Source organism: Brassica napus, chromosome C2 (genome assembly GCF_020379485.1).
Source record: "Brassica napus cultivar Da-Ae chromosome C2, Da-Ae, whole genome shotgun sequence".
NCBI classification, from domain to species: Eukaryota; Viridiplantae; Streptophyta; class Magnoliopsida; order Brassicales; family Brassicaceae; genus Brassica; species Brassica napus.
In genome coordinates, this window is record NC_063445.1 from 15,190,897 (window position 1) to 15,203,896 (window position 13,000).

The 13,000-nt window shown below is 42.8% G+C and overlaps 1 non-coding gene across 1 annotated transcript; it reads right to left on the minus strand.

Moving 5' to 3' along the window:
* Positions 1-291: 291 nt before the first annotated feature.
* On the minus strand, positions 292-398 carry LOC125582746. The gene has a single exon (XR_007320200.1). It is a non-coding gene; the product is annotated as a small nucleolar RNA R71 (small nucleolar RNA).
* Between the last annotated feature and the right edge of the window lie 12,602 nt (positions 399-13,000).

Genomic DNA, 13,000 nt, shown 5'->3' on the forward strand with positions numbered 1-13,000 from the left:
CAGACAAGACTTTGAAATCAAGCCAGCCTTGATCAATTTAGTGCAGAGGAAGATATTCAATGGGTTGCCTGCGGAAATTCCAATGGATCACATTGAGAACTTTGAGAAAGTGTGCGGCTTCACTCGAGCGAACGGAGTACCACCAGACTACATCAAATGTACACTGTTCCCTTTCTCTCTTGACGGGAAGCTGCTTGCTTGCTAGACTCTCTACCAACCGGATCACTCACTTCCTGGGAGCAGGTCCGATCTGCATTCCTTAGCCACTTCTACACGAAGTCGAAGACAACAGCTCTGAGGCAGAAGATTGCCACTTTCAAACAGTTGGTGGACAAACCTTTTTGTGATGCATGGGAACGATTCAACGTTTACCGCAAAGAGTGCCCACATCATGGTTTTGAAGAGGACTATCTCCTTGGAGTGTTCTATGATGGAGTAGGATGGGAGTACCAAAACGCCCTCAACTCAGCCAGTAAGGGAAATTTCATGACCCAATCAACGCAAGGGGCGTTTGAGCTGATTGAAAACATGGCGTCAAGCTCGACTGATAATAACAGGGAGAGCGATCGCACACAAAAGGTGAACAGCATCGACAACAATAAGATTGACGAGCTGACCGCCAAGGTTGATCAACTGATTAAGAGAAACCAGAACCAGGTTTTCATCATGGAGGAATCTCCTTAGGATAAGGCAACTGCGGAAAATACTTTGGAAGCAGATCAGTCAGCGGATGATCAGAATGAAGTCAGTTACGTCAATGGACAGGGATGGCAGTTCAAGAACTATCACCCAAACCCTAACGTGAGGAACAATCCACATCTGTACAACTACCTCAAGCTCGATACGCCGGCTGACAATACCCAGAACAACCAAGGGCAGAACGCAGGGTACCAAAAGGGGTACAACCAGAACCACCAAGGAAAAATCTATGTCCTCAACCAGGCTCAGCACAATCAGTTTCAGAATCAGAAGCAGCTGACCAACCAGCAAGTTGCTCCAGCGGCCACAACTGCTCCGCAAGATGAGTTAAAAAGTCTAGACATGATGATGCAGCAGCTACTACAAGGTCAACAGATGCAGGGCAAGGCGTTGAATCAGGTCACCACTGACCTCAACACTAGAATGAACCACATGTTCAATGACCTGAGCACAAAGTACGACAACGTTGCCAGACACATGCGACCAGATGGATATACGGATTCCTAAAACCGCTGAAAGTGTGAAGAGGCAGCAAGGTACACTTCCTGGAAAAACAGACAAGAACCCAAAGGAGTGCAATGCAGTTGGGCTTAGGAGTGGAAAAAAAACTGTTCGATCTAGCACCGAGAAAATTCACAGCGGCTGAAAAAGGGAAGCAGAAGGAGTCGAAACAGCCACCCTCGGATGCTCCAACTGCTGAAAACGACCAGGAACAACCAGTTAAGGATAATCCATCTGAAACCAAGCAGACGGCTGAAGCTGTTCGCCCATCCCTAGACCCTGTTCCTGCTCGCGAAAATGTTCCCAAGGTTCCATATCCTGTTCCAGCGAAAGCTACTCGTAAGGTGATAGACCATGGATTTTATCCACTTTTAGCCATGGTTTATAAGTGTTTTAATATATATTAACTACTATAAAGAGTCTATTTAGAGTGTTTACAGGTTCTGGTACGTTCTGGAGAAATATAGTGATTTTGGATCCTTTTGAGTGCAGATCTGCACAGATGCATCAGATGTTTAGCTATGGATGGAGACCTTTCCACCGTTATATTGAGCCCATCATTTGACACAAGATATAGCTTTGAGTTAGCTTTCCAATGCCTCTAGTTTGAGACCAATCAGCATCCTGTAGTAGATGTTATGCCTGTTTTACTGAAGAGTGGTCAGTCTGCCTCGCGAGAGGAAGCTGTCGAGGAAATGAAGGACTGTCGATCGGCGAAACATCATTGGTGTCGGTCAACAGTGATCCCAGAAAACAGGCCAAGGCTGTTTCGTGACCAATTTAGGCCCATAAGTCACCACATATTACCAATATACCCCTGGACGACCTGAAACCCTATTTTACTGTTTCTAAGCCATTGTTGACGGCTATGCTTCATACTATTCTAGAGAGAGAGAGAGAGGGCTTAGGATTGGAGATCATACTCCCTTTGTTTCTTTACTCTGTTCTGTTTATTTATCTATTGCAGTATTATTCAGACCATCATAACCATATGTTTTATGAATATGTCTGAATAATCTCACTGTTAGATTTAGGATTCTCATAATGTTGATATATGTATTGCTAGATTAAATTGTTGTTAGGATGATTTAATTAGTTCTTCATCTAGTTGTTCTTACTACTAAGCTTAGGGTTGATAAACCCTGAATCTTAGATCTTAGGATTAATTGAGATCAAGCCATTGCTTGACTCAATACCTGAAAATAGACTAGTATGATCTAATTGACTAGATACAGACGAGAGTTAATCTAGTGAGTTAGAGAATATAAATCAAACATGTCTGTAAAGCTTTCTGGAAGAAGTATCGATCGACGCAGCGACAGCCCTGTCGATCGATATTTTGAAAGGTGTATCGATCGATATTCGTAATGAATAATCGATCGACACTTTCTCGTGATTAACATACGAGAGTTGAAATCCGAGATCCAGATTAGATAATCTAACTGATTATATCTGAGTTTGAATTCAAGAACAATTAATATCAATAAACCCCTAAAGACCCAAATTAAGTTATTTACTTATCATACCTAAGAATATACCTAAATCTAGCTATTCTCCCAACTGTTAACAACCTCAAAACAAACCAATTGAGCAATAACCTTGCTCACCAATTCATTTACTATTTCAAAGACCATAATCTATTGTGTAATCCTATAGTCTCTGTGGATTTGATCCCTAAGTACTACATCTGAACCTCTTATTTGAGAGAGTAATTCACTTCTTAAGGTAATTTGAGTGATATCATAAGGATTGAGAGGAGATGAAATGCAGAAAAATGCTGGAAGACTTGATCGTCAGACTTCCATTGATGGATGCAATTAATCCAAATGATGCCTTCCAAGCGAAACTTATTGAATGGTTTAATCTCAAGGAAGATATCTGAAGATAGTGAATTCATGATTGTCTCTAAGGAGTGCAGTGCAGTACTTTAGAACATATCGATAAAGAAGCTGGGAGATCCTGGCAATTTTGTTCTTCCATCCAAATAGGGAAGTCAGTTTTCTCCTGCTCCCTAGTTGATCTGGGATCTAGCGTAAACCTCATGCCCTATTCAGTGGCAAAGCGTCTGGGATTCACGCATTTCAAACCAACCAGGATGTCCTTAGTGTTCGCGGACAGGTCAGTTAAATCTCCAGTCGGTATCCTCGAAGATCTCCAAGTGAGAGTTGGGAACGCCACTGTTCCTGCAGATTTCGTAGTTCTGAAGCTTGAAGAAGAATCCAAGGATCCTCTCATCCTAGGAAGACCGTTCTTGTGCACTGTTGGCGCTATAATTGATGTGCGGAAAGGAAAGATCGATCTCCATCTGGGAGACATCGTGATGCAGTTCGAAATGGATGCATTGCTTAAGAAACCAATGCTGGACGGAAAAACCTTTGAGGTGGATGAAGGGATTGATCCGCTAGAACCCTATGAGGGAATGATTGAGGAAATCCTTACAGATGATCCACTCAAACTCGCACTGATAAAAGCTGAGGCTGAACAGCAAGTCGAGAACATTGACGCTGATGGGTATAATAAGATGTGATACCACTCAAATTACCCTAAGGAGTGAATTACTCTATCAAATAAGAGCTTCAGTTGCAGTACTTATGGATCGAATCCACATGGAACTAGGGAACCTATTAAATCTAGTCGAATTATTAATTATAAGTGTTTGTTGTTTTATGGTTTAAAAGTAAATAGCAATCCTAATTGAGAAAGTCTATTGCTCGAATAACAAGATGATTGGGGGGTGAAACTTATTGGAAGATATTAGATGCATGGTTTCTATTCAGGTGTTGGAGATTATAATCCTATAGATGCCTAACAGTTGAATGCATGATATATTAGAGCTCAACTCCTTAATCACAGTGATCAGCGATGACAATGTTTCACTGGTTAACTAACTAGATCTTGGATCTCAACTGTCGTCTTTTGATCACAAGAAAGTGTCAATCGATGATCCTATATGGATATCGATAGATACACCTTTCGCAATATCGATCAATTGTCAGAAGACAATATCGATCGATGCTTCTAGCTAAGCCCTAGGCGCAGGTTGATAATGCTCACTAGTCTCCTAGATCAGCGGTGAGCATCTCTCTAGCAGTCCTAGCATGACAGATTAGATTCAGGACAGGATGGTCAAGGATGCTTGACTCATGCTAATTCCTAGGTTCATGTTCTAGTTAGCAAGTCTAAAACAAGCATTAATGAACAATCAATCAATGAATATCACAATTTAGCAAATCTATAGTTGGGGCTAATCCCTCTAACCTATTTGAATCCTGAATCTAACGAGTGAACTACTCAGACATAGCTAAGCAATTCATGACACAAAATATAGATAAAAACTGCATTGAATAGAATGGATGAATCAATGGAGTTCCAATCACAAATCTCTCTATGATTTTCTCTCCTAAAACTCTCCGCTGAAAATAAGAATACAATGGTGGCCAAAAGCTCCCTTGCTTCCTAACACTTAGGCAAGTATATAACTATTAGGTTAAAAACTTGTCAGGGGTAATCTTGTAATTTGGTGAAGCCTTGGGTTTAAAGTCGGCTGGAACCAAGTCACGCATCTCGCGTCTCGACATCGATCGATGGTACAGGATGTACATCGATCGATCATAATCTTCAATCATCGAGGCTTCTCTTCTGTATCGATCGATGGCACTGGATGTGCGTCGAACGATTGCTTTTTCTTCGTATCGACCTCTAATGGTCAGCTCAGATGAAATCTCTTTTAAGCTTCTAAATGCTCCATAATCATCACTTTACTCCAAGATACTCATGAACCTGAAAACTTACCTAATAGGATAGAATATATAATATATAGATAGTAAAATACTTATATACCATGGATGAAAATGGGTGAAATCCATGGTATATCAAGATGCTCGACTCCGCAAGAACTATGGACCGGAGGGTGGCATATCTAAGTCTGGGGGAGGCAAACAACAACAACCCGAACAATCCAACAGGAACAACCTCCCTAGTGAAATCGACTGATCCGTCAAGACAGCTCGACGATGCTTAGAGCGAGCTGAAGGCTCCGAAGGTTGAGCTCAAATCCCTTCCCAAGGGACTCATGTATGCATTCTTGGGCCTGAATTCCACATATCTTGTCATCGTGAACTCTGAACTTAATAATGTGGAAACTGCATTGCTCTTATTTGAGCTTAGGAAATATCATAAGGCATTAGGATATTCACTAGCTGACATACCTGGCATTTCACCTGATTTATGCATGCATAGGATACACCTAGAAGATGAATCGATGACTTCTATGGAACATCAAAGGAGGTTAAACCTGAATCTAAAAGATGTTGTTAAGAAAAAGATAATGAAACTTCTAGAAGCTGGTGTAATTTATGCTATATCTGATAGCAAGTGGGTTAGCCATGTTCATGTTGTACATAAGAAGAGCGGGATTACTGTAATCACTAATGAAAAAATGAACAGATCCCTACTAGAACAGTAACATGACATCGCATGTGCATTGATTTCAGAAAATTGAATGCGGCTACTCGAAAGGATCACTTTCCACTTCCTTTTATTCACCAAATGCTTGAGAGATTAGCTAACCACCCATACTACTGCTTTTTAGATGGTTATTCAGGTTTCTTTCAGATCCATATCCATCCAGACGATCAGGAGAAGACGACATTCACGTGCCCATATGGAACGTACGCGTACAGGAGAATGCCTTCCGGCATGTGCAATGCGCTAGCTACATTTCAACGTTGCATGATGTCGATTTTTACTGACCTAATCGAAGACATAATAGAGGTTTTCATGGACGATTTCAGCGTCTATGGAAGCTCCTTTAATGTCTGTTTGTCGAATTTGTGCAGGGTACTCCAAAGGTGTGAGGAGAAACATTTTGTGCTCAACTGGGAAAAGTGCCACCTCATGGTCAGAGACGGGATTGTTCTAGGACATAAGATTTCCGAGAAGGGTATTGAGGTTGACAAGGCAAAGATTGAAGTAATGATGAGCTTGCAACCACCAACAACAGTACAAGGGATCAAGAGCTTCTTGGGTCATGGAGGTTTCTACAGGAGGTTCATCCAGGACTTCTCCAAAATCGCAAGACCACTCACAAGGCTGCTCTGCAAAGAGATCAAGTTCGATTTTGACAGCCAGTGTGTAGCCGCTTTCCACACGATCAAGGGAGTTCTAATAAGTGCACCAATTGTGCAACCGCCAGATTGGGACCTTCCCTTTGAGATCATGACAGATGCAAGTGACTTTGCAGTGGAAGCAGTGCTTGGACAGCGAAAAGATAAGAAGCTCCACGTGATCTACTACGTAAGTAGGACAATGGATGAGGCTCAGTGCCGCTATGCAACTACTGAGAAGGATCTTCTGGCTATTGTTTTTGCATTTGAGAAATTCAGATCCTACTTGGTTGGATCAAAGGTGATATTGCACACTGACCATGCAGCCTTGAAGTACTTGCTCGCAAAGAAGGATGTTAAACCTCGTCTTTTGAGATGGATTCTTTTGCTCCAAGAATTCGATCTCGAGATAAAAGACAAGAGAGGGGTTGAAAATGGAGTCGCAGACCATTTATCAAGGATGAAAGTTGAGGAAGACACTGTTCTCGATGAAGAACATCGAGTGAAATATGTCAACGCGATTGATCTACGCTTCACGGAATAGTCCTTGAGCACTCCTGCTAAATGCTCTAGCGTCACGGAACAGTTCGTTGCAGTAATTCAGAAGCTGAGATTGTGAATTTCCTAGCAGCTGAAAAAGAACCACTAAGGTTCACCGGAAACGAGAAGAGGAAATTCCTAAGAGAGGCGAGGTATTATATTTGCGATGAACCATACTTGTATCAGCATTGAAAGGACGGAATCTTTAGAAGATGTGTTTCGGAAGCCGAAATTCCAGGGATCCTACACCACTGCCATGGTTCTTCCTATGCAGGCCACTTCGCCACATTCAACACAGTCTCAAAGATCCTCCAAGCCGGTTTCTGGTTGCCAACTATGTTCAGGGATGCTCACGCCTACATATCTAGATGTGATGCATGCCATCGACTAGGGAACATTAGTAAAAGGAACGAGATGCCTCAGAATTACATCTTGGAAGTGGAAGTATTCGTCTGTTGGGGAGTCGACTTCATGGGACCTTTCCCTCCTTCATACAAGAACGAGTATATCCTGGTTACTGTGGACTACGTCTCCAAGTGGGTAGAAGCGATCGCCAGCCCTACTAACGTTGCGCGTGTAGTGACCAAGATGTTCAGTTCAATCATTTTCCCAAGGTTTGGAGTACCTAGAGTGGTCATCATCGACAGAGGAACACACTTTATAAACAAGGTGTTCCAAGGGCTGTTGAAGAAGAATGGTGTGAAGCCCAAGGTAGCGACTGCATATCACCCTCAAACGAGTGGTCAAGTTGAAGTTTCCAACAGATAGATCAAGAACATCCTGCAAAAGACAGTCAACACCTCGCGCAAGGACTGGTTGCTCAAGCTTGATGATGCTCTCTGGGCCTATAGAACAGCCTACAAAACACCTCTCGGGACCACTCCCTATCACCTGGTCTATGGAAAAGCCTGTCATCTCCCTGTAGAATTAGAGTACAAGGCGGCTTGGGCTGTCAAGCTTCTCAACTTTGATATTAAATCAGCCATGGAAAGGTGCACCATCCAAATCCATGAGCTGGAAGAAATAAGGCACCTCGCCTACGAGAGCTCCAAGATCTACAAGGAGAAGACCAAAGCCTACCATGACAAGCGGATCTTTAGTTGATGCTTCGAACCAGACGACAAGGTCTTAATGTTCAACTCCAATGTTAAGCTGTTCCCTGGTAAACTGAAATCGAGATGGTCTGGACCCTTCACGATCAAGGAGGTTCGATCCTATGGAGCTGTTGTATTGCTGGACACAAAGGTAGGAGAGTTCGTTGTTAATGGTCAGCGCCTCAAGCCATATCTGGTTGACTCAACTATCGCAGAAGGTGAAGAAATTCCCTTAAGTGATCTCTCCTCAGCCTAATAGGCTAATCAAAGTCAAGCTAGTGACTTTAACCAAGCGCTTGGTGGGAGGCAACCCACTGGTGAGTACATATAGCATATTCTTTTCGTTTTTAAATTTTTAGAAACTAACTTGCAGATTAAAAACAAGAAAACCCGAACTTTTCAGTCGAAACAACCGAAGGACTGTTCCCGTTGCGGAACAACCTAACGCCTGTTCCCCAGGTAAGTGTTTCGGACCCAAAAAAAATGAAAAATAGAAGAGAAAGCGGTTTAGGGTTTTGCCTATTTAAAGCCCAACTCTCTCCACTTCCCCACTTCACTAACTCGCCGTAAACTCATCCCTTTAAGAAAGAACCCTAATCAAAACTCTTAAACTCCATCGATTCTCAAATTTTTGGTTCTAATTCTTTTGGTTTTCGAGTTCATCTCTGTTTTTGCAGCTCTCAACCAAACAAGATGCCTCCACTGACCAAGCAAAGGTCGGTTAAGATCCCAAAGATCACCCGCGAGAACTATGTGAGGTCTCCAAACCACAATGCTCCGGCTTCATACCCATGGCCGCGCAAGGACCAAGAGGGTCAGCCAATCCGTATCGACGACCCGATGCTCCTCGATTTTAACTGTGAGGGATGGGATAAGGAGTCTGCTAAACGTTACAACTCACTCCTCGACATCGAGATCCTCCCCACCCGCTTTGGTCACGCAGACACTCTTGTCCCCCTTGGTCTCGACACTGATGTCTTTGAAACTCTCCACGCCATGGAGATTGCTCCGCTCTGCTACCAAACGCACGAGCTATACCCAGACCTCGTTCGGCAAGTGCTCGCTACAGCTCACATCGGGTATGATGACCCCGCCAAGCCAACATATGAGAGCTGTTCCTTATCATTCATGGCCGATGGCAAGTTCTGCTCTCTCTCGTTTGACAAGCTCAACGAGATTTATGAGATTTTGGACGAGCGTAGAGAGGTAGCGGTGATCAACAAATTCTCGCCGACGGATCATTTTTGGGACCTCATTGCGAACGGCACTTTCACATCCTGCAAGGCGTACCAGCGCAGATCAGAAACCCTACTCTAAGGGTGATTGCGAAGATGGTTTCCAACCTCTTGTTCGCTAAGGATCAGACATCGAAGGTCACAAAAGGGGAGCTGCAGATGCTGTACTCGGGGCTTGAGGACGAGGTCCGCAGAGCTAGAGACATTCCAGTCCAGACGGTCGACACTAACCCTGGGTACCATCTCATTTGGATGTTCTATACGCGACGGGGCTGCTTGATGAGAGCCGAGAACAAGTCCGAAGGGAAAAAAGGATCGCTGCGGTAGCTTACTCACTCCTCTCTTCAAGCACTTCGGGATCAACCTCCGCGCCTACGCGGTCAACTACAACATTGAGTATGTGGATACTCCCTACCTGATCGCGTGTCACATCCTTTGCGATGAGACCACATACAGGTTCATGGATAAGGAGGAGAATGTACTGTACTTCATACTTCCACAAACCCACCTCACGAACTTCAGCTCGATTGAGAACATCCGCTTCTTACCTGACCCAGAGTTCCTTTGCACCGATCCGCGAGCAACACCCCCTGATAAAAACATGGATGATGTAGAGGACATCACACCCGACGAGGACGCTGCGTATGATCTAGGCCCACTTGATGATGACGCAGACGATGCGACATACCGCGCTGGATGGTTGATTTCCAGCGCAAGAACAACAGCCTCATGAAGAGGATCCTTAGGGCGATCATAGGTGGTTGTTTCGGTGGCCAAGAGGGCAGAACTTCCGCGCAGGAGCACACTCTGCAGCAATCACACCGCCCAGGAAAGGAACTGGTTGGATCTTCTGCAGCTGGAGAGCGCCTACCGCAAAACATGAGGACAACTGGTCACTCCTAAAGCGGGAGTCAGACTGATCCCGCCCCATCATCTATTCTCATTGTGTTATCCATCTGAACAATTTATTTAACCTGTTATTTCTATTCGCTTTTATTTGGTTTGTTTAGCTTTCCTCGATTTATTTTCACAACCAGGGATGGTGTGAAGTAAGTCTGGGGTGGCGATTGTGTGAATCTAATATCCCTTTTGTTTCTTTTGGCTTTTATGTTTGAGTCAGTTTATCGAGTCAGTCCAAACTCTTGTGGGAATTAGGACCCTATTCTGTGATGATTTTTAACCACCTCGTGCTTTAACTTTCTTATTCAGTGACCTTAGCAGTGACGAAAGATCCACACTTGGGCCTGAAACACTCCTGATTTATCTCACTCACTACAAGAAAACAAGCCCTTAACGACTACAATATTAGTAGCTAGTTGGTCGTAATATGATCTTTACGACCAATTAACTTCGAAAACCGATTGGTCGTTAGAAGCTGGTCGTAATTAATTATTAGAGGCTCATTGGTCATAATATTACGACTAAACGAGTTAGTCGTAAATCAGACGTAAATGTACGACTCAGACAATTGGAAGGTTGTATGGCGTCAAGAAGACTGGCCAAAGCGAATATTGTCTTCCAGACATTCCAAATGGACTAAAGCCATCTGTGCAGAGCCCAAGATAAACGTTGCGGGGGTTGCTTGCAAAATCAGGGTACACCGAATTCAAGTGTTTCCACGCTTTTGCATCAGAAGGATGATTGATCTCCCCTTCCTTCTGAGTTTGTTCTGCATGCCATCTCATCGCTGCTGCCGTCTTTTCAGATTGATATAATCTCTTCAGTCTATCCTTAATAGGTAAGTACCACATCCGCTGGTACGACACCCTATTCCGCCCTCGTCCTTGCGGTTTATATCGTGGCTTCTTTCAAAATTTACAATCTAACAATTCTGCATTTTTTCCCCAGTATATCATACAGTTGTCTATACACACATCAATCATCTCCGAAGGTAAGCCAAGGCTATGAACCAGGTTCTGAATCTCATAATAAGATTCAGCACACAGATTATCTTCAGGCAAATACTCTTTAAACAACTGAGCCCATGCATCCATACAAACTTCAGGTAAGTTATGATCAGTTTTGATATTCATCTTCCTAGCTGCCAATGATAATTTAGAAAGACCTTCTCTACAACCTTCATAAATTGGCTCATTAGCTGCTGCTAGCATTTCATAAATTTTTTTTGCATCCAAGTTATGCTCCTCTACATTTTCTACCTCCTCTATTACTGATATTGTTTTACGAAATGCATCTGTAATCATATCATGCATCCTATTATGATCTACCATATGATCCCCTTGAAGGTTACAACTTTCAGAAGGCAAATGTGGTTCATCTCTGTTACGAACATTTTCAACCTGATTACTACTACTAGCTTCATTCCTATTATCACCTTCTCCGTGGTTAAACTAGATATGGTAATGTGGAGTAAATTCTATATTTACTATATGTTTCCAAACCGTTTCACTAGCAGCAAACTTGGTATTGTTGCTTTTACGACAGGGACAAAACATTTTAATCGTTTCCAGTGTGAGAGACGTCTGTCCGGTCTGGTACATGAATATCTCTGTTCCATTGAGAAATTCTTCTGTTACTCTTTCCCTTGAATCTTTATGCGCATACATCCAACTCCGAAGCTCATAGATATTTCTAGACATTTTTTTTTAACTCTTTTTCATTTTTTTTTGTGCATCTTAAGAATGAGGGAGAAGATCATATTTATAGGGAACTTTTGATTTTGGTAGGTAACAATGTTACAACGAATTTACGTTTGATAATAACTTAACCACCAATGTGCAACTACGTTTCTCGTAAATTGGTAGTTAATCAGATAGTAGATTTTCGATGTAATTTAGTCGTAAATTTACGACTGCCTTACGACTACCTGAAATTGTAGTCGTAAATGCGAAGTTAATTTATGACCAATTTACGACTAACCCGATTAGTAGCAAAATTACGTCTAAGTTACGACGAACTTTACCATAGTCGTAACTTAGACGTAAAGTCGAAGTTAATTTACGACTACACATATGTAGTCGTAAATGGTAATCGTTACTCTCACGTTCTCTTGTAGTCACTTGACTCTCCTGAAGTTTTCGGCCGATCAGGTTACACTAGGTAGACTTAACTCCACCTAACTTGAACCTAATATTGACTGAACTTTCCTCTTTTTATGGGCATTATATCAGGGAAACGAGACCTACACTCAGGACTTCTTATTCTTTTCATCCATCTTGATGATCCTGAGTGGCTAGCTCATTTTTAGCTAGTTCCAACCTTGCACCTAAGCCTTTATTCCACCTTCATGCATTCTGTTTTCAGTTTCATATGTGCAGATATGTGCAAAAAGATTGGAGAGGAAAGGATCAACCCAACCCCTTACTCGTTATCGTTGCAAGGGTTCGAACAAGGAGAACAATCGGTTTAAGCAGTCGGAACAACTGCTCCAGAACAGTCAGTAAGGAAAAAGGGAGAACTAGCAGAGTCGCCATCACAAATCATTCCATGCATCATCTCCTTCTCCGTCACACCATCATCTTGATCTCATCTTTTGTATTCAAAGAAAAAAAAAATTTGTTGTGTATTCTTTTATATGAGATCACTGATGGAGAAGGAGGGGTAAAACGAACAGACGTCAACAGCTGGTTGGACGTCAACAGTCTTGAGCTAATTCAGTCGGAGCTAGACAAGGAAGAGTTTATGCTTGACTGAGATTCTGAATGAGAGCTCACTTTCCGATACAAAGAGAACTACAGGGCGATAAGGACAAAGAGAGTTGGTACCAATAATAGGGAGCAGGGGAACAGACGGAGCGATAGCTCCAGAAGTCAACAAAACGAGTGAGGGGTTGTGGACGTCAATGGATCCATCCTCCCTTGCTATT